The sequence below is a fragment of the Oryctolagus cuniculus genome, chromosome 7 (assembly GCF_051225735.1).
Source record: "Oryctolagus cuniculus isolate XC-2025 breed Fujian yellow rabbit chromosome 7, ASM5122573v1, whole genome shotgun sequence".
Lineage (NCBI taxonomy): Eukaryota > Metazoa > Chordata > Mammalia > Lagomorpha > Leporidae > Oryctolagus > Oryctolagus cuniculus.
This window is the reverse complement of record NC_142873.1, coordinates 62,843,651-62,871,249: the sequence shown is the minus strand read 5'-3', so window position 1 is coordinate 62,871,249 and position 27,599 is coordinate 62,843,651. Positions and strand designations below refer to the sequence as shown.

At 42.8% G+C, this 27,599-nt stretch overlaps 1 long non-coding RNA gene across 1 annotated transcript; it reads right to left on the bottom strand.

Moving 5' to 3' along the window:
* Positions 1 to 19,053: 19,053 nt before the first annotated feature.
* Positions 19,054 to 27,177, bottom strand: LOC138850316 (uncharacterized). The gene is made up of 3 exons (XR_011390035.2): positions 27,069 to 27,177; positions 24,530 to 24,648; positions 19,054 to 19,596 (listed from the first exon to the last, which is right to left on the bottom strand). It is a non-coding gene; the product is annotated as an uncharacterized LOC138850316 (long non-coding RNA).
* Between the last annotated feature and the right edge of the window lie 422 nt (positions 27,178 to 27,599).

The following is a 27,599-nucleotide window of genomic DNA, read 5'->3' as shown; positions in this document are numbered from 1 at the left end:
AAAATAATCTAGTATATTTTTGAGGCCACATTTAACTGTGCCTTCCCTCTTGTTGGAATTTAAAGTTACAGGCAGTATTTTTATGTTTGGAGAAACTGATCCAAAAGAGACACAGTTTAAATATGTTGTCTATATCTGATCTGCCTTTACCTCCAGATTTTTTATCTCAAAGCTCTCCACAATATTCTCATACTCTGCAGATATACTGGAGAAGATTTAAGCTTTGAATTCTGCTTTTCAAAGGGTGTTTTAGGGATGAGCCAAGCAATCATCAGTGTGAAACAGGATTAAAAACTAAATCGGAATCTCATTCAAGTTACACACTGTGGCAAATGAGAGCAGCTGCTAGTATACACTGCCAGTGGACTCCGTTCCTATATCAGCCACGGCAGCCTTGCTATGATGCATGACCACAAAATGCGGCTCTACCAGGGCTGGGACACGTCTGCCCCATGGGCCATCTAAGGTTGGCAGAGTTGTTTGGTCTGGCCATGCTAAGGCAGCTACAGGTGGGAGTCGAAATTTAATGAATCTATAGGCTAATTTTTAAATAGATAATTTTCTATGGTCCATAAATGATGTTTTTTATATTTATATTTTATTTTATTTAATGAACATAAATTTCCCAAGTACAGCTTATGGATTACAATAGCTCCCCCCCTATAACTTCCCTCCCACCCACAACACTCCCCTCTCCCACTCCCTCTTCCCTTCCATTCACATCAAGATTAATTTTTAATTATCTTTATATACAGAAGATCAATTTAGCATATATTAAGTAAAGATTTCAACAGTTTGCACCCACACAGAAACACAAAGTGTAAAATACTATTTGAGTACTAGTTATAGCATTAATTAAACACCTAAGAGTAATTGTGTATTAATTACAGAGTTCAACCAATAGTTTTAAGTAGAACATAAAAAATACTAAAAGGGTAAAGTATTAAGTTCTTTTTTTTCTGTTTCTTTTTGTTTGTTTGTTATATAGTTTTTTTTATTTAATAAATGTGAATTTACAGAGTGTAGCTTTTGTATTGTTGTGGCTTCCCCCCCCCCCCAACCTCCCTCCCTCCTGTGGCCCTCCCCTTTCCCACTCCCTCTCCCATCCCGCCCTTCATCGAGTTTCATTTTCAATTACCTTCATATACTGAAGATCAACTTAGTATATACTAAGCAAGGATTTCAACAGGCTGCACTCACATAACCGCACAAGGTATAGGGTATTGTTTGACTAGTAGTGTTGTTTTTAAGTTTCATAGTAGAACACATTAAGGACAGAGATCCTACGTGGGGAGCATGTACCCAGTGACTCCCGTTGTTGATTTAACAATTGGCACTCTTATTTATGGCGTCAGCAATCACCGGAGACTCTTGCTATGAGCTGTCTAGGCTATGGAAGCCCCTTGAGTTCACCGACTCTGAACTTGTTTAGTCAAGGCCGTATCACAGTGGAGGTTCCTTCCTCCCTTCAGAGAAAGGCACCTCTCTCCTTGATGGCCTGAACCTTCTGCTGGGGTCTTGTTCACCAGGATCTTTCATTTAGATTATTTTTTGCCCCCATGTCATGGCTTTCCATGCCTGTGAGACTCTCATGGACATTTTAGCTAGATCTGAATGTCCCAAGGGTTGATTCTGAGGCAGGAGTGCTGCAATTCTATGAGTCTGCTGTGTGTCCTGTTTCCCCCACAGGATCATTCTCTCCCTTTTAATTCTATCCTTCATTATTTGCTTATACTGGTCTTATTTGTGAAATCTCATCGACACATACCCTATCTTTTTGATCGGTTGTGTATTTATACTTATCACTTTACCAAGTGCACTGACATTGGTACCTGCCTCCTTGGTAAGATTGAGTTGAAATCCCCAGGCACATTTCTAGTTCCACCATTGGAGGTAAGTCCGAGTGAGCATGTGCCAACCTATATATATCCTCCCTCTCTTATTCCCACTCCTATGTTTAACAGAGATCACTTTTCTGTTAATTTTAAACGCCTAAGAATGATTGTGCATTGATTAGAGTTCAACCAGTGATCTTATGTAGAACAAACAGAGCAACAACAACAACAACAAAAATACTAAAAGGAATAAAATAGTAAGTTGTTCCTCAATAGTCTAGACAAGGGCTGATCATGTCATTGTCTCTCATAGTGTCCATTTCACTTCAATGGGTATCATTTTAGATGCTCGTTTAGTTGCCATCGATCAGGGAGAACATATGATATTTGTCCCTTTTGGACTGGCTTATTTCACTCAGCATGATGTTTTCCAGCTTCCTCCATTTTGTTGTAAATTCCCAGATTTCACTGTTTTTTACTGCTATATAGTATTCCATAGAGTACATATCCCATAGTTTCTTTATCCAGTCATCCGTTGATGGACATTTAGGTTGATTCCATGTCTTAGCTATTGTGAATTGAGCTGCAACAAATATTGAAGTACAAATGGCTCTTTTTTTCTCCCCTTTAATTCCATTTGGGTAAATTCCAAGGAGTGGGATGGCTGGGTCCTGTGGTAGTGCTATATTCAGGTTTCTGAGGACTCTCCAAACTGTCTTCCATAGTGGCTTTACCAGTTTGCATTCCCACCAACAGTGTATTAGTGTCCCTTTTTCCCCACATCCTTGCCAGCATCTGTTGTTGGTTGATTTCTGTATGTAAGCCAATCTAACTGGTGTGAGGTAAAACCTCATTGTGGTTTTGATCTGCATTTCCCTGATGGCTAGGGATCCTGAGCATTTTTTCATGTGTCTGTTGGCCATTTGGATTTCCTCTTTTGAAAAATGTCTGTTAAGGTCCTTGGCCCACTTTTTTTATTGGGTTGTTTGTTTTGATTTTGTGGTGTTTTTTGATCATTTTATAGATTCTAGTTGTTAATCCTTTATCTGTTGTGTGGTTTGCGAATAACGTCTCCCATTCTGTTGGCTGCCTCTTCACTTTCCTGACTGTTTCTTTGCTGTAAAGAAACTCTTCAATTTGAGGTAATCCCATTTGTTTATTTTATCTTTGATTACTCGTGCCTCTGGGGTCTTCTCCAGGAATTCTTCGACTGTTCCAACATCTTGAAGGGTTTCCCCTATGCTCTCAATTAGTTTCATGGTGTCGTGGCACATCTCTAGTTCTTTGATCCATGTTGAGTGGATTTTTTTATAAGGTGTAAGGTAGGGGTCTTGCTTCATACTGTGACATGTGGACATCCAGTTTTCCCAGCACCATTTGCTGAAGAGGCTGTCCTTGTTCCAGGGGTTGGTTTTAGGTCCTTTGTCGAATATGAATTGGCTATAGATGTTTGGATTGATCTCCGGTGTTTCTATTCTGTTCCATTGGTCTATCCATCTGTTTTTGTACCAGTACCAGGCTGTTTTGATTATAACTGCCCTGTAGTATGTCTTGAAAGCTGGAATTGTGATGCCTCCGGCCTTGTTTTTATTGTAAAGGATTGCTTTAGCTATTCTCGGTCTCCTGTTTCTCCATATGAATTTCAGCATCATTTTTTCTAGGTCTCATAAATGATGTTACAAATATCCCCATGGCCCTTGGAAGAAAAAAGGTGCCCCGTCCCTGCAACTTAAGCCACATCTGTAACAGTGCATTCCGTGCGTGATTGGGAAGGCTCTGCTAGGCTGTAGCACCTTCCCATGTCCATCCTAGACTCCTGCACGCTCAGGAAAAGGCTACCCCCTCAGGAAGCCTCTCCTGATAACGAATAGAACCTTGTCCTTGTCTCACCACCACCAGCACCTAAGCCTCCCCACTGGTGTCATTTTCTACCTGTCATGTATTTATTTTTATTAGGCTTAGCAGAGAATCTTAGTGAAATTCAGTGTCTAGTTCATCAGGGAGTTTCCAGGAGCTCACTACGTATTGATTGGATAAATGAACACATGATTGGTCAGACCATGCTATCTGTAGTTACAAGCCACAAAATCTTTTCTCATTATTAACAGCATTCGGTACATATTTCACCCTTCTGCTACCTACATTTCACCTTATGAAACAGTTTTCCTCTAAAAGTGTGGGTGTCTCAGGGGGTGGGTGCAGGTGGGCTGAAGGCAGGTGACAAATAAAACTCAGAAAGGGCCTGATTCATCCAACTGAAAAGCAAAATCATTTCAGAAGTGCCAAAGAAAGTGAAACACCTCGTGAAACTGTGGCGTTAAATGCTATCTATTTAGTGGTTAAGCAGGTATTATAAGCAAATTAAGATATAACTTAAAATGCAAATATGCTTAATGCGAGTCTCAGAATTCTTTTTCAATCATCCTAAACCGAACTTTTCTTATAAGAGATGTGGTTTATTTGTTTTTCAAGGATATTTTCTCCAGGATGCCTGAACTATGCATGATTTGTGTGAGAGCGACAAGGCTTTCCAGCTGTTCAAAATTAGCTTAGTCACCAGTCTAGTGAGACCATCCATGAAATACCCTGGTTATTGGCAATCTGTTATCTCTGAGCTCTCTAAATTAAATACCACGGCAGTTCACAACGAGAAGAGGTCAAACCACTTAAGCAGAGCATGAAAGAGAGAGGACTTGTCACTATCACTCTTAATCAAATTCTTTCACTTCTTTTATTCTTTTTCATTCTGGGGTTTGGTTGTCTAAATTCACGTTCAGGGATAAATGGTCATGGGCCACTTATTAGAGCTGGAGTCCTTCCCTCAGGGGCCAGGATTCTGTTGCTTGAAACAGGAGATTCAGAGTGTGAGCTAGGAATTGAACTACATGTTCTACACACCTTATTTGATCTACAATAGCCCAATTGAGTAGATCTTATGTACCCATCCTACAGGTTGGGAGCAAGATTCGGAGAAGCCGATGATGTCTATAAAATCAAGGCTCTAGAATTTATGGGAGAGACCTGGGAGTCTATTAAGTCAGAATTTCTGCATTTTTAGTCTAGTACTCCTGGGTGATTATTATTACGTTTTATTGTGAAAACTTTCACACAGTGCCAAAGTAGATGGTACTCATTGCCCAGTTTTAACAGCTACCAGCCAAAGCTGTGGGCATCTTTCAGTTGTTCAGACTTTGTCCTATGGTGCTACAATGTTTATGTCCCTTAAATGAAACATCCAGGTTTTTTTTTTTTTTTTCAAAATAACAAAATTTGAGACCCAGTGAGGTATAGTGATTTCACTGTCACTCACTTGCGGAGCAGCAGACCTGAGAAGCAAATCGAAAATATGTGATACCGGCTGGTGCTGCAGCTCAATAGGCTAATCCTCCGCCTTGCGGTGCCGGCACACCGGGTTCTAGTCCCGGTCGGGGCACCGGATTCTGTCCCGGTTGCCCCTCTTCCAGGCCAGCTCTCTGCTGTGGCCAGGGAGTGCAGTGGAGGATGGCCCAAGTGCTTGGGCCCTGCACTCCATGGGAGACCAGGTTAAGTACCTGGCTCCTGCCATCAGATCAGTGCGGTGCGCCGGCCGCTGCGCGCCGGCCGCGGCGGCCATTGGAGGGTGAACCAACGGCAAAGGAAGACCTTTTTCTCTGTCTCTCTCACTGTCCACTCTGCCTGTCAAAAAAAAAAAATATGTGATACCAAGTAGGGTTTATTTTTAAGCCATAGCTGTACTCTTTGAGTTAATATATAGCACCAAATTGAAAACTCAAAACATATATAAACAAATACATGATCATTGTCTTTAAATATGTACAATTAAGATGAACTTGTCACATTGTAACTGTTAAATCATGCTTTGAGGTAGCCTGTGAGCAAGGACCAAAAAGAATGACATACACAGTACAATAGTATATAAACACAACATTCAGAATCGACAGACTACTTGTGGAGAATTGGAAATAAAAAACAGGCTGGCTGGACCAGAAAGGACCATGTGGGACTGCCAGGGAGACCAAAACCTGGAAGTTCTCATAGGCGATGTTGAGCAGGGCTAACAGAGAGCTGACAGAGAGCCCCAGGGGGTTTTAAATAGTGAGAAATATGGCCACAGTTGCCATTTAGGAAGAAAAGTCTGGCCACAGTATGTCTGGAAAAGATAGATTCAAGAAGTGGGGTGACCAGCTAAGAAATGGCCACTGAAGCAGGCATAAGAAGAAAAAGATCCACATATGAGAGACTTACAGGATAACAAGATCAACTGGATTTGGTGTGAATAACAGGGAGGGACTAGTTAAAAATAACTCAGTTGCTAGAAGAATTGAGGGTGACTAAGATGAGCTTTACTGAAGACAGCAGAAGATCAGTGCTCAGGGTTTGAGAGCTGCCAGCATGTGAAGAGTTGAAACCCTGGTAGATACACAGATATTCAAAGAATCCCTGGAAACTCACATTGGAGAGGTGAGAAGAAGAGGCAAAGGCTGTTCCTCTGTATCGCGTGAATCCAGACCAGAGCCTGCCAGAACATCATCTCAAGGTTAGACCCCATGGGGCTGCCCTTTCTACAACTGCCCTTGACCAACACCATGTGGGTAGAAACCGTTGCCATGTCATGTCTGTACTGATTTTTGGATAATAATCCCTTAGGGCCAACCCTGATTCCATATCTGACTTATAAACAGGTCTTTACATTAGGTCTTTAGAGAAAAAAAAAAAAGAAATTAATGAAAAAATGATCAAAACACACAGATAGCAAACTACACCTGCTTCACAAAGTATTAATTTTGGCCCGTTGCATGGGTTTCATACAGGTGTGGCCTTGTCCAACAGTAATTTCTCCTCCTGGGTGATTAGGAGGTCTTGAACAGCAAAGGCTACAGGCAGGTGTTGATTCTGTCACCTGCTGAAACCATCACTCTGAGTGCCACTGGGAAGAACAACACCTGCCCTCAAAAAACTCTTCACCCCACCCCACCCACAGTACCCATGTGCCCCTCTTTCCAAACCCTTCTCAAATTCTGAGCCCATAGAAGAGAATTTTACATTGTTACATCACAGTTATTGCCCATAATCAGAGAAGGAAAACATTTCTTTTCTTTAGCACACTGGTTACACTGTATCCAGAAATCAAGATGGGGAGAGTTCCAAGAAGGAACTGGGCTCTAACTTGGCAGGTCCTATGGTGCCTTCTTACGCTCACCTCACCCGGTTCTGAAAGGCTGGAGCAGACCATTCTATCTTCAGGCTCTTTTTTAAAGAAATCAAAGAAGTATTGTCATTTTTATTCAATCAGATTGTTTTTCCAAGAAAATTTTTTTTTCTTGAAAGGACACCTACCTAGCCCTACTAATGCTGTAAAATGTTTTGAGTGAGGACAGTTTTTGAATCCTGTGTTTTTAGAAACAAGCATTCATATTTTTATTAATAATGTATAAGCTAATGGTTTGCACCACTCTGCTTATGATATCTATAAATCTCCTTTCCTTTTTAAAGGAAATTAAATTAAAAATTATAGACTATTTCCAATTAAGAAACTGATGAAGCAAATAAATGCTGGGAAATAGTGCTAAAAAGGTATTATTTTATGCTGCAAAAGTGATAGGGCTAAAATCCAAGTCAAATAATTCTCAAGTGAATGGTTTCAAGAGGAACAATATTTCCTCTCAAGAAGCACCTATGAAAAGTAGTTCACTTGAATGGCACTCCCCAGGAAAAAGGGTTAGCCGCAGACAGCAGGTTTAATATTGGAAGTAAAGGCTATTGTCAGTTGGAAGCTTTCCCCTTCTTTTCTAATTTTTGAGAAGGTCTAGAAATTTAAATCTTTTATTCAAAATGTATATCCTAATGTTATTCTCTTCATTTTCTTCCTCTTTTCATCCTGTCTTCCATAGATTTTATGTAATAAGGAAACAGTTTCTCTGCTGTTAGACACTGCTTTCAGGAGGCAGGTGGCCACCAACTGGGAAACCCACTTCCCATGCGAGAGTGCCTGGTTTGAATCCCAGCTGCACTCCTGGTTCCAGCTGCCTGCTAATGCACACACTGGAAAGCAGCAAGTGATGGCTCAAGTGTGTAGGACTCTGAAATACACATGGGGGACCCCAGTGGAATTCTGGACTCCTGGCATTGGCCTGGCCTAGTCCTGGCTTTTGGGTGTTGCAGTGGCAGGGGGAGGGGAAACATCTGAGGAATGAACTAGCAGATAGAAGATTTCTCTCACTCTTTCTGTCATTCTGCCTTTCAAGTAAATGAAAATAAATATTTTTCTGATTTTTAAAGAATTTATATATTATTTATTGAAAATCAAAGTGACAGAGGGAGAGAGAGACAGAAAAAGTACTGCCTGCAATGCCAGCATCCTATGTGAATGCAAATAATATGACCCAAGTGTTGGGTCCCTGCCACCCATGTGGAAGATCTGGACAAAGTTTCTGGCTCCCGGCTCAGCCCTGGCCATTGTGGACATTTGGAGAGTGACCAGTGGATAGAATATATCTGTGTGTGTGTGTGTGTGTATTTCAGTCTCTGTTTCTCCTCTCTCTATAATTCTTTCAAATAAATAGAGAGAGAGAGAGAGAGACTTTTATTCATTGGTTCACTCCCCCAAATGCCCCTAGCACTCAACCCAGGACCCAAGAACTCAATCCAGTTCTCCCACGTGAGTGGCAGGGGTCCATGCAGTTAAGTCATCTCCATGGCCTTCCCAAGTGCATTCACAGGAGCTGGATCAGAAGCAGAGCAGTCAGGACTAGAACAGGCACTCTGCTATTGGATGCTGGCATTGTAAGCAGCTGCCTCTTAAAACTACATTGAGGGGCCAGTGGCGCTGCGGATTAAAGCCCTGGCCTGAAGCGCCGGCATCCCAGATGGGCACCAATCCTAGTCCTGTACCCACATGGGAAACCCGAAGGAGGCTCCTGGCTCCTAACTTCGGATTGGCCCAGCTCAGCCATTGTGGCCATCTGGGGAGTAAACCAGCGGATGAAAGACCTCTCTCTGTCTCTACCTCCCTCTGTAACTCTGTCTTTCAAATAAATAAAATAAATCTTTATTAAAAAAACTACATTGAACAAGGAAGATATTATCTACTGCAAGAGGAGGGGATCAAATGATAGTTCTGAACAGACAGATTTTGCTTAATCGTCAAGAAAAGAACTGTGCTTTTACTTACACATAAAAATTGTGCAGTTCTCCTTGTTCTACAACAATTAGGCTTTCATCAAGCATATGTTTTCCTGTTATAATTTATAAAGTTCACACAGTGATATTAAAAGAGGCTTTTTTCCCCCATAAAGAAAACCCAGTGGCCCCATATTCCCACCAATACATGCCAAAAGAAACCTTTCCCACCAACAGGGATTATCTCCTTTTGATTTATTTTAGACACAGAACTTGTAACTTCAATTGAATAAGGAATAAATATTCAATTATGAAGTGTTTTAAACCCTGAGGCTGCTGTGTAGAAGGAAAGTAATAAATTAATCCTGTAGAATCAAGATTATACATTGCTATCCTCTGACTGTACCTAATTATCTCAGATGATAAAATGTTTCAGAAATTCAGCAGAGGATTATAACGAATTATCAGGACATGCAGTAAATTACTAATTAACACATCCTCTAAATAAAAGTGAATTTTTTAAGTTCCTAGGTGAGTGATTATCAGATCAATTCGAAGTGAAATTGCATATGTATTATCTAGGGTTCAAAATCTCAGAAATGAAAAGAATAATGCTTTCCTTCAAAAATAGTTTCAAACAGTATTCATTGAAATCTGCTAACTTCCAAGAACAAATTTTAACACAGTTGACATTCTTCCATATTCAAAGAAGTTGGATGTGCAAGTCAACATCTAAACCCTACTGCTCCTTTTCCACCCAAAAATGACCCAGTAACTTCTCCCCCAAATGGCTCCTCCTCTCAATTTCCCATTTTAATTAAATTTATGGTCAGGACCACAGAGAATATGACCAGTGACGTACATTTGCTCAAGCAATGTTGAAGGTTCTAGCAAGTGTCCACCAAGCTGTAGAAGCTCAATATGAAAGGTAAACATTCCAAGGAGCAGAGAACCAGGGTTCTCCTTGGGACTGGGTAATCTGGGGCAATTTCTTGGGCCTTGGTTTTGCTTGATCTCCTGATGCAATAAATTGGACTCTGTATTTCTAAAGTGTTTCCCTTTCAAAATTTTAATTCTAAAGGTATTCATACTCCCTCTTGGTCCAACAAACTCAAAGCCATGGAAGAGGACTACATTGTTTTCATACAAACTGTTGTTTAACTTCCTTGGGCCTTTTCCTCTCAGGCATGGTCTTTAATCTTGTTTATACATTCTTACTCTGCTAGCCACTTAGGATATTTCCTAGCTCTGAATCGTCAGTGGTCCCCTGTAGTCTATCCTATCAGAGATTCTTCACAAAAGAGTATCATATGATATATTTGGAGAAACAATTAGGTTGGAATTCATCAAGCCAATCTTATTTTCCACTTCTCCAACATAGCAGAGAACAGTGGCTCATCTTACTGCCAAACTTTTATTTGCCATGGTCCTGAACCTTGAAACTAATTACTCATTCCCATTCCCTTTCTTTTTTTTTTTTTTTTCTTTTAATTTTGTTTCCTTCAGCACCACGCTGATCCGATGGCAGGAGCCAGGTACTTATCCTGGTCTCCCATGGGGTGCAGGGCCCAAGCACTTGGGCCATCCTCCACTGCACTCCCTGGCCACAGCAGAGAGCTGGCCTGGAAGAGGGGCAACCGGGACAGAATCCGGCGCCCCGACCGGGACTAGAACCCGGTGTGCCAGCGCCACAAGGCGGAGGATTAGCCTAGTGAGCCGCGGCGCCGGCTCCCATTCCCTGTCTTAATCTGTCAAATAAACTCCCACACACTTTTCAAATTCTTCATGCGATTACTGCAACTAACATCAGTATAGCACAGTGGTTACAAGTGCCTTTGCAAAAGACAGAGTACCTAAGTTCAACTCCTGGATCTGTCACTTCCTATTTCTGTAACTTCGGATATATAACATAATCTCTCTCTGTTTTGGTCTAAGGAGTTGGGGTAAATGAGTTCCTCCTAGACTGGGTTCTGGTGAGGTTACAAAGTTGGTTGGGGTAAAGCCTTCGGAACAGTGTTTGCAGTCATGACTACATCAGCTGCCTATAGCATGTTTGGTCAGTAGCATATATTAAAGCGCAGTTGTTTAAGTGGCCCTCTACCATTCCTTTCTGTTTCCTTTGACTAGTTAGCAAAAGGAAAGGAAAGCAAAATGAAGTCACTCTTAGCCCCAGCTTCTCCATGAGCACAGAATGTGTTCAAGCTTCTGGGATCCACAACCAGAGAGAGAAATACAAAACTACAGAGGGAAGCCATAAGGATGATTAAGGGGTTGCAAAGTTATGATTAGAAGGAAAAAATGAAAGAACAAGGACTCATCATCCCAGAAAGGAAAAGTCCACTGTTATTTAAATAAAGATCTTTAGGAAACAAAGGGCCCTTGAACCCTTCCTGGGAATCACTTGCTGTCCACTTTCCCTGGAGGCCTAAGGTTGCAGCCATGTCCTTTGTCCTTTCCTTCTGTCATCTCTGGCTGCTTTTGTGTCATTTCTCAGTCTGTTTCCTCATCTCAACTACGTGCAAGATACTCACACACACCACTCAGAAGATTCACTGCTTTGGAAGAAGGATTTTACTAAGCTTTTCATTAAAGCTTATAATGAGTGAATAAATTGCCCACTGTCACACAACTGAGCCAAAAAACAGCAGAAACAGAATTCAAACCCAGGTCCGTCTGATAGCGGAATCCAGGATCAGCCCATGACACATGCCAGCAGACGCGTTTCTTCTGATAACTAACCCCTGCTGCTGGGTAGGAGCCACTCCTCACAACAGCTCAGGCTTGCTCACTGTGGACACACACAAGAGTCACCAAGAGCTGCTCGCTTGAGCAGAAAGCATCGAGATTTTAAAATACTGCTGAGATTCAGGGGCAAGTTGGAACATCGTTTTCTTTGAATGACCAACATTAACCAATTAATGAATTAATTAGTTAATTGCTTCTCTCGTGTGTGAGCCAGTCTGAGGGTTTCTCAGGCAGGAGAGCATTGGCTTGACAGCTTTTCAGGTGGTTTTTGGGATTAAAGCTTTCCTGTTCATTGAAAATCCAAGTTGTAGAAAATTATTTAGTCAGTGAGTGCAATGGCTGAAAATGTCACCAACCTATAAAACTATATGAACTCTATTAGAGGTATATACAGATAATTAGTCAAGGCATTAAAATCTAAGTATTTTAATCCCTTAAGAAGAACAATGAAAAACTGATCATCTGCTTGTGATAACCACTCATGAAAGTGCTGATAGGACTGTGAACTACAAACTCTCTCCATAAATCTAATCTTTATTGTGGGGAGCAACTGGGAGCAACTCGGACTAGACTAAGTTACTGGAATTAAGACTTATTCTATGCATCTGCTTTCCCACAATATGGTGCTGAGAAGGGAAACAGCTTCTACACAGCTGCCTCCAGTTCAACCAATAAACTGTGGGACCTGCTCCTGATTGGAGGAGAGCAGCGTACTCGGCGTGTGGGTAGCAGAGTTGGGATTGGTGGAAGAGGACTATAAAGGAGGAGAGAGACGGCATGCACGAGGAACATCTAAGGGGAACATCCGAAGGAACACCTGTGCAGCCCCCGAGAGAGCCGGCCGGCAGTGTGCCGCTCCCCCGCGGAAGTGGGGAATGTGGCAGGGGGAACTGCCCTTCCATGGAGGTGGAAGGGACAGTAGCCAACCCGGGAAGAACCAGCAGCAAACCCGGGGAGGGCCGAGCAGACAGAAGAACAGCGCAGGGTCCTGTGTCGTTCCTCCACGAAGACGGGGAGCGACATTTATAAACTCTGCCCATGTTTTAGGAAAATCTGTGAAACAGTTACAGAAAATGCATCCATCTGAAAATGTTCTACCATTTTGCTTAGTAACCACAAAATGAATGAAATATGATGGCGACCTTTACACTTCTTTATGATGGATGAAACTCTAACTTCTTTACAAAGAAGCTGGCAAACACCCCAGTACAAGAGGCCCAGATACAAAGAAAGCTCCCTTTATTCCATCAAATGTGTGTTGACTTGACCCTCTGACCTTCCTTAAAATTGAAATTAAATTAAACATACGCTGTACAAACTCAGCAGAAATCTCCCAGGCCCTGCACCTCTGACACTGTACAAAGATTTTCTTTGAGTGGAACACAGCACCAAATATTGCTGTCATATAATCAACAAAGAAAAGAAATACAATTCCTTTTACCACAATAGCTTTCAAATATTTACTCTTGTATAATTATTCCCATCTTATTTATACAAAAGTCACACATCCTCAATGCAGAAAAGCATATATACATATATGCTTGTATATTTATATATAATACGCAAATAAGTATAATAACTAGGAAGTAACTATCTTACTTTTTTTTTTTAATTTTTTGACAGGCAGAGTGGACAGTGAGAGAGAGAGAGACAGAGATAAAGGTCTTCCTTTGCCGTTGGTTCACCCTCCAATGGCCGCTGCGGCCGGTGCTCTGCGGCCGGCGCACCGCGTTGATCCGAAGCTGGGAGCCAGGTGCCTCCCCCTGGTCTCTCATGCGGGTGCAGGGCCCAAGGACTTGGGCCATCCTCCACTGCACTCCCGGGCCACAGCAGAGAGCTGGCCTGGCAGAGGGGCAACCAGGACAGAATCCAGCACCCCAACCGGGACTAGAACTCGGTGTGCCGGCGCCGAAGGCGGAGGATTAGCCTATTGAGCCACGGCGTTAGCACTATCTTACATTTTGATATGCATTGTTTCAATTTTTTTCTTGGGATATATACATTTAAAAATAAAAATCCCTTTTACTGTACACTTTATTTTATAACTTACTTTTTTTCACTCAGAACTCACAGTTTCCTAAGATTTATATGCTCTTTATTATGCATTTTATGAACTCTTAACTCACTGAATATGTTATATACCACTAGCTGTAATTTGAATTTTCAATGTATCCTAAATGTGAAGCTCTCAGAAATAAATAGTTTAGCAGCTCCAAGATACTCTGGATATTTTGTAACCACTGTATTTTGGTCTTGAATTTAGGGGTATTGTACTTTAAGTAAACTCACATATCATGAGATACAAAAAAAAATTGTTATAGTCTGAAGAGCTAGAAGGAAAACACTTTAAACTTTTTCTTTAAAAAATGTTATTTATTTATTTGAAAGGCAGAGTTGCAGAGAGAGAGAGAGAGAGACAGACAGAGGGGGCTTCCAGTCACTGGGTCACTCCTCAAATGGCTGAAATAGCCAGGCTGGGCTTGACTGGGCCAGGATAAAGACAGAAGCCAGGAATTCCATCTGGCTTTCCCATGTTGGGTGGCAGGGGTCCAAGGACTTGGGCCATCTTCCACTTGTTTCCCAGGCACATTAGCAGAGAGCTGGAGTAGAAACGGTGAAGCCAGGATTCAAACAGGCACTCGTATAGGATGCTGGTGTCACAGACGGTGACTTAACATACTACACCACAATGCCGGCCCAGGAAAATGTTTTGTAGATACAGCAGACTAGCCCTGCACCAGGTGGGCTCTGAGGCAAGAATACAAGTGGAAGGCATGGGGCTGGCACCGTGGCACAGTAGGTTAATCCTCCACCTGCAGTGCCAGCATCCCATATGGGCAGGGGTTCTAGTCCTGGCTGCTCTTCTTCCGATCCAGCTCTCTACTACAGCCTGGGAAAGCAGGGGAAGATGGGCCAAGCACTTGGGCCCCTGCACCCGCATGGGAGACCAGGAAGAAGCTCCTGGCTCCTGGCTTTGGATTGGTGCAGCTCCGGACATTGTGGCCACTGGGGAGTGAACCAATGGATGGAAGACCTTTCTCTCTGTCTTTCCCTTTCACTGTCTGTAACTCTACCTCTCAAATAAATAAATCTTAGAAAACAAAAAAGAAATGGAAGGCTTACATCATCTATCTAAATATTTAACTTTACAGATCAAACTAACAGTTGAATGAAATACATTCTGGGGCCGGTGCTGTGGCATAGTGGGTAAAGCTGCCACCTGCAGTGCCGGCATCGTATATGGGTGGGTGCTGGTTGGAGTCCCAGCTGCTCCACTTCTGATCCAGCTCTCTGCTAAGGCCTGAGAAAGCAGTGGAAGATGGTCTAAGCCCTTGGGCCCCTGCACCCATGTGGGAGACCTGGAGGAAGTTCCTGGCTCCTGGTTTCAGATTGGTGCAGCGCCAGCTGTTGCGGCCAATTGGGGAATGAACCAGTGGATGGAAGACCTCTCTCTCTCTCTCTCTCTCTCTCTCTCTCTCTCTCTCTTCCTCTCCTTCTCTCTCTCTGTAACTCTGACTTCCAAGTAAGTAAATAAATCTTTAAAATAAAAAACAGAGGCCGGCGCCGCGGCTCACTAGGCTAATCCTCCGCCTAGCGGCGCCGGCACACCGGGTTCTAGTCCCGGTTGGGGCGCCGGATTCTGTCCCGGTTGCCCCTCTTCCAGGCCAGCTCTCTGCTGTGGCCAGGGAGTGCAGTGGAGGATGGCCCAGGTGCTTGGGCCCTGCACCCCATGGGAGACCAGGAAAAGCACCTGGCTCCTGGCTCCTGCCATCGGATCAGCGTGGTGTGCCGGCCGCAGCGCGCCGGCCGCGGCGGCCATTGGAGGGTGAACCAACGGCAAAGGATGACCTTTCTCTCTGTCTCTCTCTCTCACTGTCCACTCTGCTTGTCAAAAAAAAAAAAATAAAAATAAAAAAAAATAAAAAACAGAAACACACCTTATGCCTTTACCTTGATAAATGTGCTTTCATGACTATCTGAGGGTCCAGGTTAGAAAGAAGAGCTCCAGACAACTAGGAGGTTCTCACCAAACCATGGAGACTCAGGGGGATCCAAGCAGGCCCCGTAGCCCATGGTCCATGTCTTCTCCTCACATCCCTGGCTGCGTCCTACATCAGAGGGCTCGCCCTCATGTGCACGTTGGCAACTTAGCTCTGTCTATGGCTTTGCCCACAACAGCTACCCCCAGCCATCTCTCAGCCTGAAGCACGCACGCTAGGACCATAGTGGCCCTCAAAAAAGAGAAGCCAATGAGGGAAAGAGGCCGACGAGGGAAAGAGAGGCCTGTGCAGGCCTTGGAGGCAGGCTTGACAGTTTCGGCAGGGCGTTTAGGGATTTAGACACTCAAAGCATGGAGTAAAAAAGGGATGCAGACTTCAAGTGGGCCCATCCCCCGGTCTTGCAGACTTCTTTGCCCTTGATATGGATGTCCTGACATGGGGACTGCAGCCAGGGTGGGCCGAGAGCCCAGGGCAAGGGCGTCTCCTGTTGGGCTCTGCAGACAGTGAGGAGGGAAGCCTCCTCCTGGAGATTCCTTGACAAGCCCGTCTGGGGTGGAAGCCAGGACCCTGAAGGACCAGAGTTTAGGGAGGGCAGAACTAAAAGATGGAGAGGGATTAAAGGCCCGAGAGCGGAAGCATGAGATGAGATGGCAAATAGTGAAATCTCCTGGAAGTTACTCAACTCCACAAACACTTGTGGGAAACAGGAATTTTTGCAACAAAATGGAAACCCAAGAAAGAGCTTGAACCTAGCTGACTTAGAGTTGTCTTAGATTGACTTAGACAAAATAGGCCAAGAGGCCATAAGTTTTATTGAGCTGTGATTATTTTAAAATTACTGTATGTGAGTGAAATGGATGTCTTTTTATTTGATTGTTGCTTATAGCTCTTGCCTTTATTCCCGCTGACCGAGGGTCTTTTTACTTTTTAACTTGCTGAATTCTTTACTTAGTGGAACATTAAGCTTTTGACTATAATGTAAATTTAAAAATATGCTATATCAAAAATTCAAAAGGAAAGCAGAAAGGATGGAAAGAAGAACGGTAGGAAGGAAGGAGGAAAATATTATTAGAATTGTATCTATGAACTACATGGAATCTGTTCTCTTTGTATTACTATCACATTGACATAATAATTGATGAGAACTGTGTTGTAGTGATTATCCTGCATTTGCTGTGACCCTGAGAATCTAATGTATTAATAAATTCCTTTAAGGATTTAAAAAAAAATTTTGAAAAAGATGGAACTTTCCAAAATCCTAAAGAGACCCCTGGACTTTCACGGACCACGGAATGGTGGGCTGCAGGGTGGAGAACCTTGAACTGATAGTATCCAACTTAAACAGGAAAGAGTCCTGCCGCCTGAGCGCTGAGTGATAGTTACAGAAAACTCTACATTTGTATAAAGTGTAAGGGCATTTTCACTTTGCAAATATAGCTATTCTGTGATATGCTTCTTAAAGGAATAGTTTAGTGCTTTTAAAGTGATTACATTTTAAAATACGAGTGACAGAGTAAACATGTTTTTACAAGGTCTTATGTAGAAACGTCAGAATCAGAGATAAAAAACAGGACTCTGAATTCTTTTGTGCTGTACTGAATCCCACACTTCCTCTCTCTCCTCCTGCTCGAGGTACAATTTTTCCAGCAGAAGTTGAAGTTTCCCAATAAATCTCATGAAGGAATTTTTAACATTTAACTCTAAGGTGAAGCCGCCTGCATTTTCATGCTCTGCTATATCTGGAGCAGGTTCCAGGGCACTCTTTCCTTTCACAGGACAGAGTAGTAAACAGCAAAGTGATGTGCCAGCTCCAGCAGCAAGGGGCGTGTGCAAGACTTCACCCACTTTCTCTAACAGAACACTGTGGCTTTAACCATAACAAACATGATCTTCATAGCACCAACGTGTAGGTCCTGTTTCCGTTAGTCTCTCAGCCACCAATCTCAGCTCCTACAAGAGAGCTCTTAGTGAATGCTGCTTATTACCTGGTGTGTGTTGGGGGGAATGGCAAGAAACCTCAACTCCTACATAATCAAATCATCTTCTCAATTCAAAGTACTATTGTCTGTAGTTTGGGGTCTGACAATTGTCTTGAATCTCTCCCAATCTCAATGGATTTATGCTTACTGTATTTTACCTGAACTACTTCCTACGATGGTCATTGAAATTTATTGAGCATCTGCTGTGTGCCATGGCTCATATTTTAGCTTGAATATAAACAGAGGAGAGCCAGGGTAGAGGTGGATTCAGATTTCTACAGAAGCACGGAGGGAGGGAAGGACCTGCCGTTTGACCTGGGGTCAGGGGAAGATCAACGACAGGGGATGTTCACCTGGGTGACAAAGTTAGAGGGCTGGGCTGGGCATTTTAAGAATAAGAAGAGCACACGCAAGAGCTTAGAGAGAGGGGGACATGCAATGAAGTCAGAAAACAAAAAGTGTTGTGGAGAGGCTGAAAGCTTGTTGTCTGAAGTGAGGGGTGAGATTTGTGCAAATCTCATGGTTAGCAGTGGGGGCAGAAAGACAGACGGGCCCAGATCATAAAAAGTCTATGGAGGAGTCTGGAGCTCCATTGGGTAACTATCCTTAATGCTCAAGTTAGGTGAAATGACCTTATAATAAGATTCTTTGACATCTTACACTGAGATCTTTTTACAGAATTCAGACTTGAATTCCACTTTCTAACGAAACGTGTTAGGACAACACTGCATAGACAGGTCAGAGGAGACCAGGCTTACTATACAAGACCTTGCTATGTCTCGTTTCTCAGTGAAAGAAAGCTGTACAAACCAAACTGTAGAAAAGACCTTTTTATCACTGACTTGGGAACATAAGGGATCTCATGACAACAGAGATGGAGAACCCCAGGGCCAAGATGCTAGGAGAGATTCCAGGAAGGGCAGTTGCCTGAGAGTTTCTTAGCTCTCAGACTCTATTTGCCCAAGGCAAGATTACTAACGTGCAAACGGAGAATGTGCGTGGGCACTTGTGAGAGATGTAGAGGCTCAGCCTTCAGTATGTCAGGCTAAACATCTCAAGGCTGTCTAAACTAACAGGACACAAAAAGCCCTCTGTGTGCAGCCCGAGTGCACAGGTTCTCACATGCCCCTGTTCTGCTGTGCTTAGGGCAGAACACACAGATCATGATACAGGTCTACCAGCCAATGCAAATATTCAAATTCCTCGCTTCATTAAAATTTGAATTAAAACCACAATTCTTTTTTTTTTTTAATTTATTTAATGAGCATAAATTTCCAAAGTACAGCTTATGGACCACAATAGCCTCCTCCCCCCCACCCCCGCCCGTGTCTTCCCTCCCATCCACAATGCTCCCCTCTCCCACTCCCTCTTCCCTTCCCCTTCACATCACAATTAATTTTCAATTATCTTTATATACAGAAGATCAATTTAGCGTATTAAAACCACAATTCTTTAGCAACATTTGTTTGTAGAGCAAATTGCTTATTTTCACTCCCCAAGTTAACTCTAGGCCATGAAGAAACTAAGCCTAAAGGAGGCTTGATGGTGATGTTGCAGATGCTCTGGAAGGAGATCAGGGACCTCCACTTTCCTTTAGTGGACAACTGTGGTTATTGACTTGGCAGTGCTCACTTGGCTTTCTGTTCTAAAAAACTTTCATTTAAATGTTGATTCATTTTATTTGTTTGAAAAGCAGTCAGAGAGAGAGAGAGAGAGAGAGAGAGAGAGAGAGATTGGTCCCATCCAGTAGTTCACTCCCCAAATGCCTACAACAGCTGGACCTGGGCCAAGCTGAAGTCAGGAGCTGAAAACTCAGTCTGAGTCTCTCATGTGGGTGGCAGGGATCCAAGAACTTCAGCCATCACCTGCTGCTTCCCAGGGCACACATTAGCAGGAAACTGGAATCAGAAGCAGAGCCTGGAATAGAACCAAGTTATTCTGTTATGGAATACAGGTATCACAAGGAGCATCTTAACTGCTATGACAAATGCCAGTGGCCACTTTCCCTTCATCTAATAACTCCTTTTGTATATGTCCTATCCCTGTAGCATTCAGTCTTGATCAGCAAAGCTGTTCTACCAAGAGCACATGGGTCAACTGCATCTGTCTCTTTCCTGACAAGTAAATACTGAATAACAATGTGGTAAGAGAATTAGAAAATGGTGGGAATTAATTCTCGACCTCTGTCTATATATATGTATATGAATATATACAAAATATATATCCCACCAACATCATTTATTATGTTAAGTTAGCCAGTCTTAGTTTCCGTTGCTTGAAATCAAATAAATCTAAATGATAGACTGCTGTTCACATCCCTCAGAAATCTTGTTAATCTAGTCTAATGATCAGGAGGGCAACCACAGGAAAAGATAGACAAGGCAGAAAAATACTGAGAACTTTACACAGAGTTCACGAGAATTTCCAAGTTACATTAAAATGGCATGAGAGGAGAGGGCTGGTGAAGATTGGGTGGGAAATGGAAAACACGTGCCCATGCAGGCTCTCCTGGGCACTGAGGCAGGTTATGAGAAGCATTATGGGCAAGGCACAGCACTCTCACGAGTAAATACAGTACCACGGGCCAGCTGAGTCACCACCATGACTCAGGTAAGGGAGGGAGAGCAAGGTGGAGTCCATACACTGAGGTGACATTCAGGGAAAATATTGAGGGCACTAGTAGTCGGATGAGGCAGAGCAACCAGGAACAGCCAGGGTGGCATGGAAGTATTTCTGCAGCAGGTGGCAGGATGTGAGGGCAGCCTGCTCCACCACTGCAGGAGCCTTCTTGTCATTTCTGACGCGGCTTCCCATTGGCCATATTCCTAGAGAGAAGAGGAGAGTTCCAAGGGAAATCCAGGTGTACCAGAGGCTCTTCTATGCCACTGTTGGCCCTCCTGTGGCTGGGACAGACTCAACTCAGGACTCTCTAGGTTTCTCTACAACCCTCGCATTCAGACCTACAAACAACAGTATCTTCCAGTACAGTCTTTGTCTATAAAGGGGAGTAAAATAGCACAGTAGGCTTTCCTTCACCACAGCTGTGAAGTCCAGAGAAGCACAATAGCCATTTCACAGGGCTGTTGGGAGGCTAAGTGAAATGGTGCATGTAATGAATTGAGCACAGAGCTCCACACACACAATAAGTGCCCAGCATAGTCAGAGCAAGTGCCAGCACAGACGCTCACTGACCTGACCAGGAGCAGCTCCAAGCCCTGCATTGTGATTATCTAAGTCCTATCCACATTGTGTACACATATGTGCATGCACAAGAAAAGAGCCTGTCACTGCGCAGGGCACTCCCTGTGACCTTCAAATTTCCCTACAAGACTCTGAATGCAGCTGGAGGGCTGAGGAAGGGGCAGGCTCTTGCTTCAAGAAGAGGGCAAGGGGAGCATGTGGCAGTGAAGTCCCTTGAGGCCAAATGGCAGCTGATTCACACAACTGGTATTTGGCTAGAGGTGGAGGGAGTAAGAGAAGAGCCTGCCCCTGCCTCCCGGAAGCTGGCTCCTCTCTCATCATCACAGCTGCCATTTTTCATCACCAGGCCTCCCCCAGATGTGGCAGCCAACTCACTCTCACAGAATCCCCTCCCACTCCAGGAACATGTTGAGACTTTGCTGCCTGCTCTTGGCCTCTTAAAACTCTGGCCCCTTGTGTAAGAGGCAGAGAGCAACAGCAGCAGAAACAGGGGGGGTGGGGGTGGTACTGGGGATAATAATTGTTTTTAATGCAACTGTAGAAAAAATGTTCTTCACCTTTAGGTAGTTCGAGCACTGTGGCAAGAGAAAACACCCATGTTTAGAGGAGACTGGGGTTCATGCTCAGAGAAAAATCAAAGGTTGCAACAACTAATAATGGAGAAAGGCAAAATCCTTCCACTTATACAAGAACCTCCAGTGAGTCATAGCTGAGGCAGCATTAGCTCTTGCAAGAGTGAGACAGTAATGGACACAGTGGAAATTAATTGGTTGCATTCAAAGTCAGAATATAACCTCAGGGAGGAAAAAACTAATCTTCATCTGCGTATTTGTACTCTATTTTTTAAATGCAGAAATGTCCTCAGATAATCTTTTCTATGTTCACGTCCAGTTGTTTGTACAACAACAAAATCCCACTTGGAAATAGTTTCGCCATCACATTGCCCCTTTGGAAACGGTCTGTGGGAAGTTAGTGGTACTGAATTTCCATCACTCTCTAAAAATTCCCTGCAAGAACTTTAGTACTTAGTTCCAGTGACTTCATACATGAAATCTAATAACAATGTTCACATTTGGGGCATGGATAAGAAAACAAGTACTGTTGTTTCCTGGGAGTCCCAGACCCTGTAGCAAGCATTTCACAGGCCTCCTCCAAATTAACAGATTATACTCATGTGGCTGAGAGTGGTGAACACCACAGAGCTGGCAAGCAGAGAAGATGGGATTCAAACCTGTCCTATTTATTTTCAACCATTAGATGACCTTGACAGAGCTGGAAGGACAAGTTTCAGAGTCACGAAGGTCCCAGTTTTTATATTACTGTCTCTATGTCTGCAGTATTTGACATGTGTTAGGGGCTCAATAAATGTTTATCCTTGACATTGCTTTCACTTCCTTAGGAAGGATTCACCTTGAGCTGATCTTCTTGTGTTCCATCTCACACTAACCAAAATGAAGCACTCGACATCCGTAATTCTCTCTCTAGAATTCTAGGAATAAGATGCTAGCAGCATAAAGTACAAGTTTCACAAAACATAAAATTGATCTTTTTCATCAGTCACTGAGAGAAGTAACAAAACCTACTTGAACTTACATTGCTATTTGGTTGTCACGGGTTTCTTCACTGCTTTTCAATATTCTCAAAGCTCCGGGAGGGTTAAGGGTGGAGGGAAATAAATTGAATGACTAAAGCTGTAACATGTATGGGAGAGCTGTTGTGGTCTAGGTGGTGGCTGTTGCAAGTGAATGGAGTTTCAGTGTCACCAACTAGGCATGGATCCATCTAACTGTACTGCACCTCCCTGTGCGAGGTGCCAACAAGGCAACACCATTTTTTCTGGCTCATCTCTGTCCATGCCTCACAGCAATTGTATGAGGATGGAAATTTTGTTATCTCTATTTTACAGATGAGATAATTGACTTAGAGGAGTCAACCAATTTATTCAAGATCACAAAGCCACGGAGTAGCAGCACTGAACTGCAACCAGCTCCGTCTGAGCTCTTGGACTGTTAACTAACACTTGTTTTCCAACAAGACGCTTAGTGTGTTGTAAAAGTTACCCCATCAGAAACCTTCCTGACTGAGGTTGGTAATGAACTGCACAGACTGCATTTCTGATCCAACTCAAACCTAGGCTGAAAGAGACAAAGCAAGCACCCAAAACAATGATTCATTGCCTACCTTGTGAAAGACAATGGTAATTCTAGGTCAAAGTCGAATGAATGGATGTCCGCATAGCAATTAGCAGTGCAGGCACCCCAACTAGCAGTCTTGGCAGAGCAACCATGATTGTCATAGAAACAGGACTCCTCTCTCACTGCAGAGAAATTCCACGTGGCTGATCTGGGACAGCAGACAGCTGAGGTCTGCTGTGCTACCCCAAGCTAATATCCTGCCCCTTTAAGATCTTCCCTTACAGAAGCAACTCATACTCACAGAGTCACAGCGAGATGGAATAGCTGTAGGTGTCAGCAAAAATACACCTCAACTTTCATTTCATCCAGTTGCTTTGAAATGTCTGCTGGAAGCTCATCTATGCCCCTAAGGGCACCTCCTCTAATCTGCTGAAGAAAACCTAGCAGAATCAACTTGGTTCATATCTCCCATTCTGTAAGATTCATCATTTTCACTTAAGAATGACAATATTAATGAAGCCAAAGAATATATCTCATTAACATTTTCTTAGTCTATATTGTCTATAATTCTTCCTAACTCCATCAAACACTTTTTAAAAATATCAAGCAGTATATCTAACTAGCTCTTTAGTTATCTGTTATATGTAAATTGATACTATGTTTTCACCATTATTTACAGAATATGGCATTACATTATATATCTATCTTATCTTTCATTGGGGAGACATAGGGTAGAGAATTTAAGGAACCAAAATTTGTGAATTGTCCTAGTACTCAGCATTGCATTTTATCTGCACAACTTTATGAGATAATTATTATTATCTCTATATTAAATAGAAGACAGCAATATTCAGAGAAGTTAAATACCAGGCCTCTGTCTCATAAGAGTATGAAGCTGGGATTCCAAGTTATGGCTATCTGACTCCAAAACCCTGGTGCTTTCTATTACCAAATTTCCCATGTATTTATTTTATTTCACATGCTGGGATTATTCTACATTAGTTATATAAAAATTTCAAAATGTAAATTATCTGGAATACAATCAATTAGAATCTTTAATTAAATGATTTCTCTTTTCTTATATCTCCATACTCTACTACCATCACATTCTCAATGTGCAGAAGCAATAACAAAATAGTGACAAAACACCCAGAACTCATATTTGTTTCTAATCTTGGTGGTGTGCCATGAGGCAAGGCAATATCTAGCCTACCTTCCTAAACCCTGCCTACTGCACTGCTGTAACAAGGACTGCTGAAATCAGCTCAAGGCATTTTGAGATTCAAAATTATTGAAGAAAAATCCAATTCAGTTCAGAATATCCTATAGGTGGGGAAACATAATGATGAATTTTCAAAGGTTTTTGGTAGCAACCTGAAAGAAAGTTGATTCTGAGGGTGGAAAAGCTACCCAGCAAACTCTATCACATAGTTCATTGACTATGTAGATTAGACCATGTAACTGAATACATTTAAAAATAAACCCTCATTTCCTTCCAAAGTCCCCAAATTTACCATGTAGATGAAAACAGTGGCACAAGTGATCAGGCAAAATGCCCAGATATGAATTCCAGCTTCTTCATTAGCCTGCCTTGGGATGAGTGGCAAAGTCTGGATTTTGGACATCAGATTCCCTATCAATGAAACAATGAGGTAGAATAAGATCTTTAGATCCATCTTGTGTTATGCATTCACACATTTACTAATTTATTCAACAGATACAAGTATGTTTTCATAAACACAATGTCTCAGTGTTTGATACCATCCTGACATTATCAATACCATGAACATTACATTATTTATTAAACACCTGCCATATTAGGCCCAGTGGGTACCGAGAAAGACTCAGTCCTTTCCAAGGAACTCATGATGGGAAACTTGGCCTATACACAACTGCAGAAGGTAACACAAGAAAAGCACCAATGAGGAGTCTGAGTACAGTGCTACAGGATTTCCCAAGAATCATCTAGATTTCTTTCATTATTTCAGTAGTAGTGCACAAAGGTGATGACCTGTGGAGCATTCCTTACTCCCTACACTGGATAGGTTGTCCTTCATAGTTCCTCCATATTTCCTGCTACTTGTGAAAGCCACATACATCCAGAGCAGTAATTAAAAGCACTCATGGACAAATGGCTACATGCATGTAGAGTACATAGGAAGCGTGGACAGTAGGGACTGAACATTCATACACCAATACCCACCTTGCTTGTGTTCATTACAGGGTTAGAGCAAAGGCCCACTTGTGTATGTGGTGGTGAGTGGGCTGCAGAGTAAGAAAAGAAAGGACCCTGCTCCTCAGAACTCACCATGTGTTCCACTGACTCAGGAAGATAAAAATAAAACAATTCCAACAGGTACAATGACAGAAGTTCTAACAGTGCTTCTGGACTGTAGGAAAGCAAAGGAAACCAGGAAGACTGGACAGAAAGGAGAGGACTTTATCTGAGCTCTCCAGGAAGGGCAGGCCTTTGACAGAGCAATGTGTGTACAAGTGTGTATAGAGAAGCAAGCAGGCCTACGCTTCTGAGTAGCAGCCACGCATCCCAGACCCAGTGCCAGGACCTGTGTGGGCCAGAACTAGTAAATCCTCAGGGCTGCAGCACTAGGTGTTTGAAGGATTCAAGTTAGAAAGAGACACCAGATCCACTAAACTTTAATCCCAATTTTGAGTAGCAATTCAGGGCATGGGATCTGGAGCCAGACTTCGGAGTGTGAATCCTGGCTCCATGAGATCTCAGAGAAGTTACTTCACTGTATTAAAAAAAAGTTAATATGTGTGCTTGCTTGGCAGCACATATACTAAAAAATGTCAAAATATAAGAAAGCTTAATGGCTGGCAATTAGTCAGGGCCATATAAATGTTTGCTGTCCAACTCCTATACAACGAGGCACCACTGAAGCTAATGAAGTTAGCATGTGAGCTGGCTGATTGCCCATACTATTTTCCTCCCTGTGCAGTGACTATATTAAGGAGCTGTAAAAGGACATCGTGGAGGCGATTGTATTGCAAACTGTAGTGGAACATATACTCCATTCATATGACTCGTAATGATAGTCCCAGCCCTGGGAGGTATCAGCTTGTCTGGAACACAAGACCTACCAAAGCTCATTGAATGGTTCACATTCTCAGGAACTTCTAAGATTTGGAGAGCACATCTCCCTTCATTTAAATAGTCGGGACAGGTGCACGCCTTAATAAGAAACAATCACTCTATTTCTTTTTCATTTTTTCATGTTTTTTATTAGATTTTCTCAGAAAATGCTACTGCATTGGAAAACAAAAATTAGGGCTCAAAGAAAAGTACAGAAGATGTCTAGCCAGATTGGAACACATGATTCTTTTAAGAGATGCCAAGGACATTTCGTCTCAGGAAAACTAAGAGCAACAGGCTCAACAGGGTCCTACAGACTGTGTATTAATTATTAGGACACTATTCTTTGTTTCTCTGTTCTACTATTGTTCACTGGTGTCTACCCTCAAGGACAAAGGTCACTGTTAAAAACAGCGGTTGAAGAGAATTGTCTTGGAAGGCTGCAAAACTATTATTGTCCTTCATTTGAGAAATAGCAAATGCAAGTACTATAATTAATGACGATTATTCCTTTATACAATTTCAAATCAAAATAACATTACCCGGCCGGCGCCACGACTCACTAAGCTAATCCTCCGCCTTGCAGCGCCGGCACACCAGGTTCTAGTCCCGGTCAGGGCGCAGGATTCTGCCCCAGTTGCCCCTCTTCCAGGCCAGCTCTCTGCTGTGGCCAGGGAGTGCAGTGGAGGATGGCCCAAGTGCTTGGGCCCTGCACCCCATGGGAGACCAGGAGAAGCACCTGGCTCCTGCCATTGGATCAGCGCGGTGCGCCGGCTGCAGCACGCCGGCCACGGCGGCTGTTGAAGGGTGAACCATCGGCAAAGGAAGACCTTTCTCTCTGTCTCTCTCTCACTGTCCACTCTGCCTGTCAAATAAATAAATAAAAATACCATTACCCTCATTGCATTGTCAGTAACAACTGAATTTTTTTTTAAGTTTTAAATATTGCCTCTGCTTACAGTTCTGCAGATTGGAGAGGAGAAGAAGTAGCACAGTATTTCCATTGCATGCACGGTAGGAGGCCTGGAAAGGAAGGTAAAAGCTGTCACACTCCAGGGACTGCAGGAAGGCAGCATGACCTGACCATAGATCTGACACCTGGCATCCTTGCCCAGTTTTAGTTTTGCTACTAACTGGACATAATTTTGCTAACATCAATGGGCCTTGTTTTCTCTCTGTGTTGAAGTATACATTCACGCAAGGAATTTACTATCATGGGTATACTCTTATTGTTTTGGAAATACAAACTAAATTTGTCTACCTGGTAAAATAATATTTCTATCTCTCCCTCTCCTCCCACCATGTTCCTTCTCACTCTCTCTCTCCTCCTTTATTTTTCCTTATATAAACACAAGCTAGGAGCAAGTATTTTGCCTGGCAATTAAGATGCCAGTTAAGACACCTGTGGTGGGGTCCACGTTGTCATGTAGTGGGTTAAGACGCCATCTTCAAAGCCTACATCCCATCTGGGCACCGGTTTGAGTTCCAGC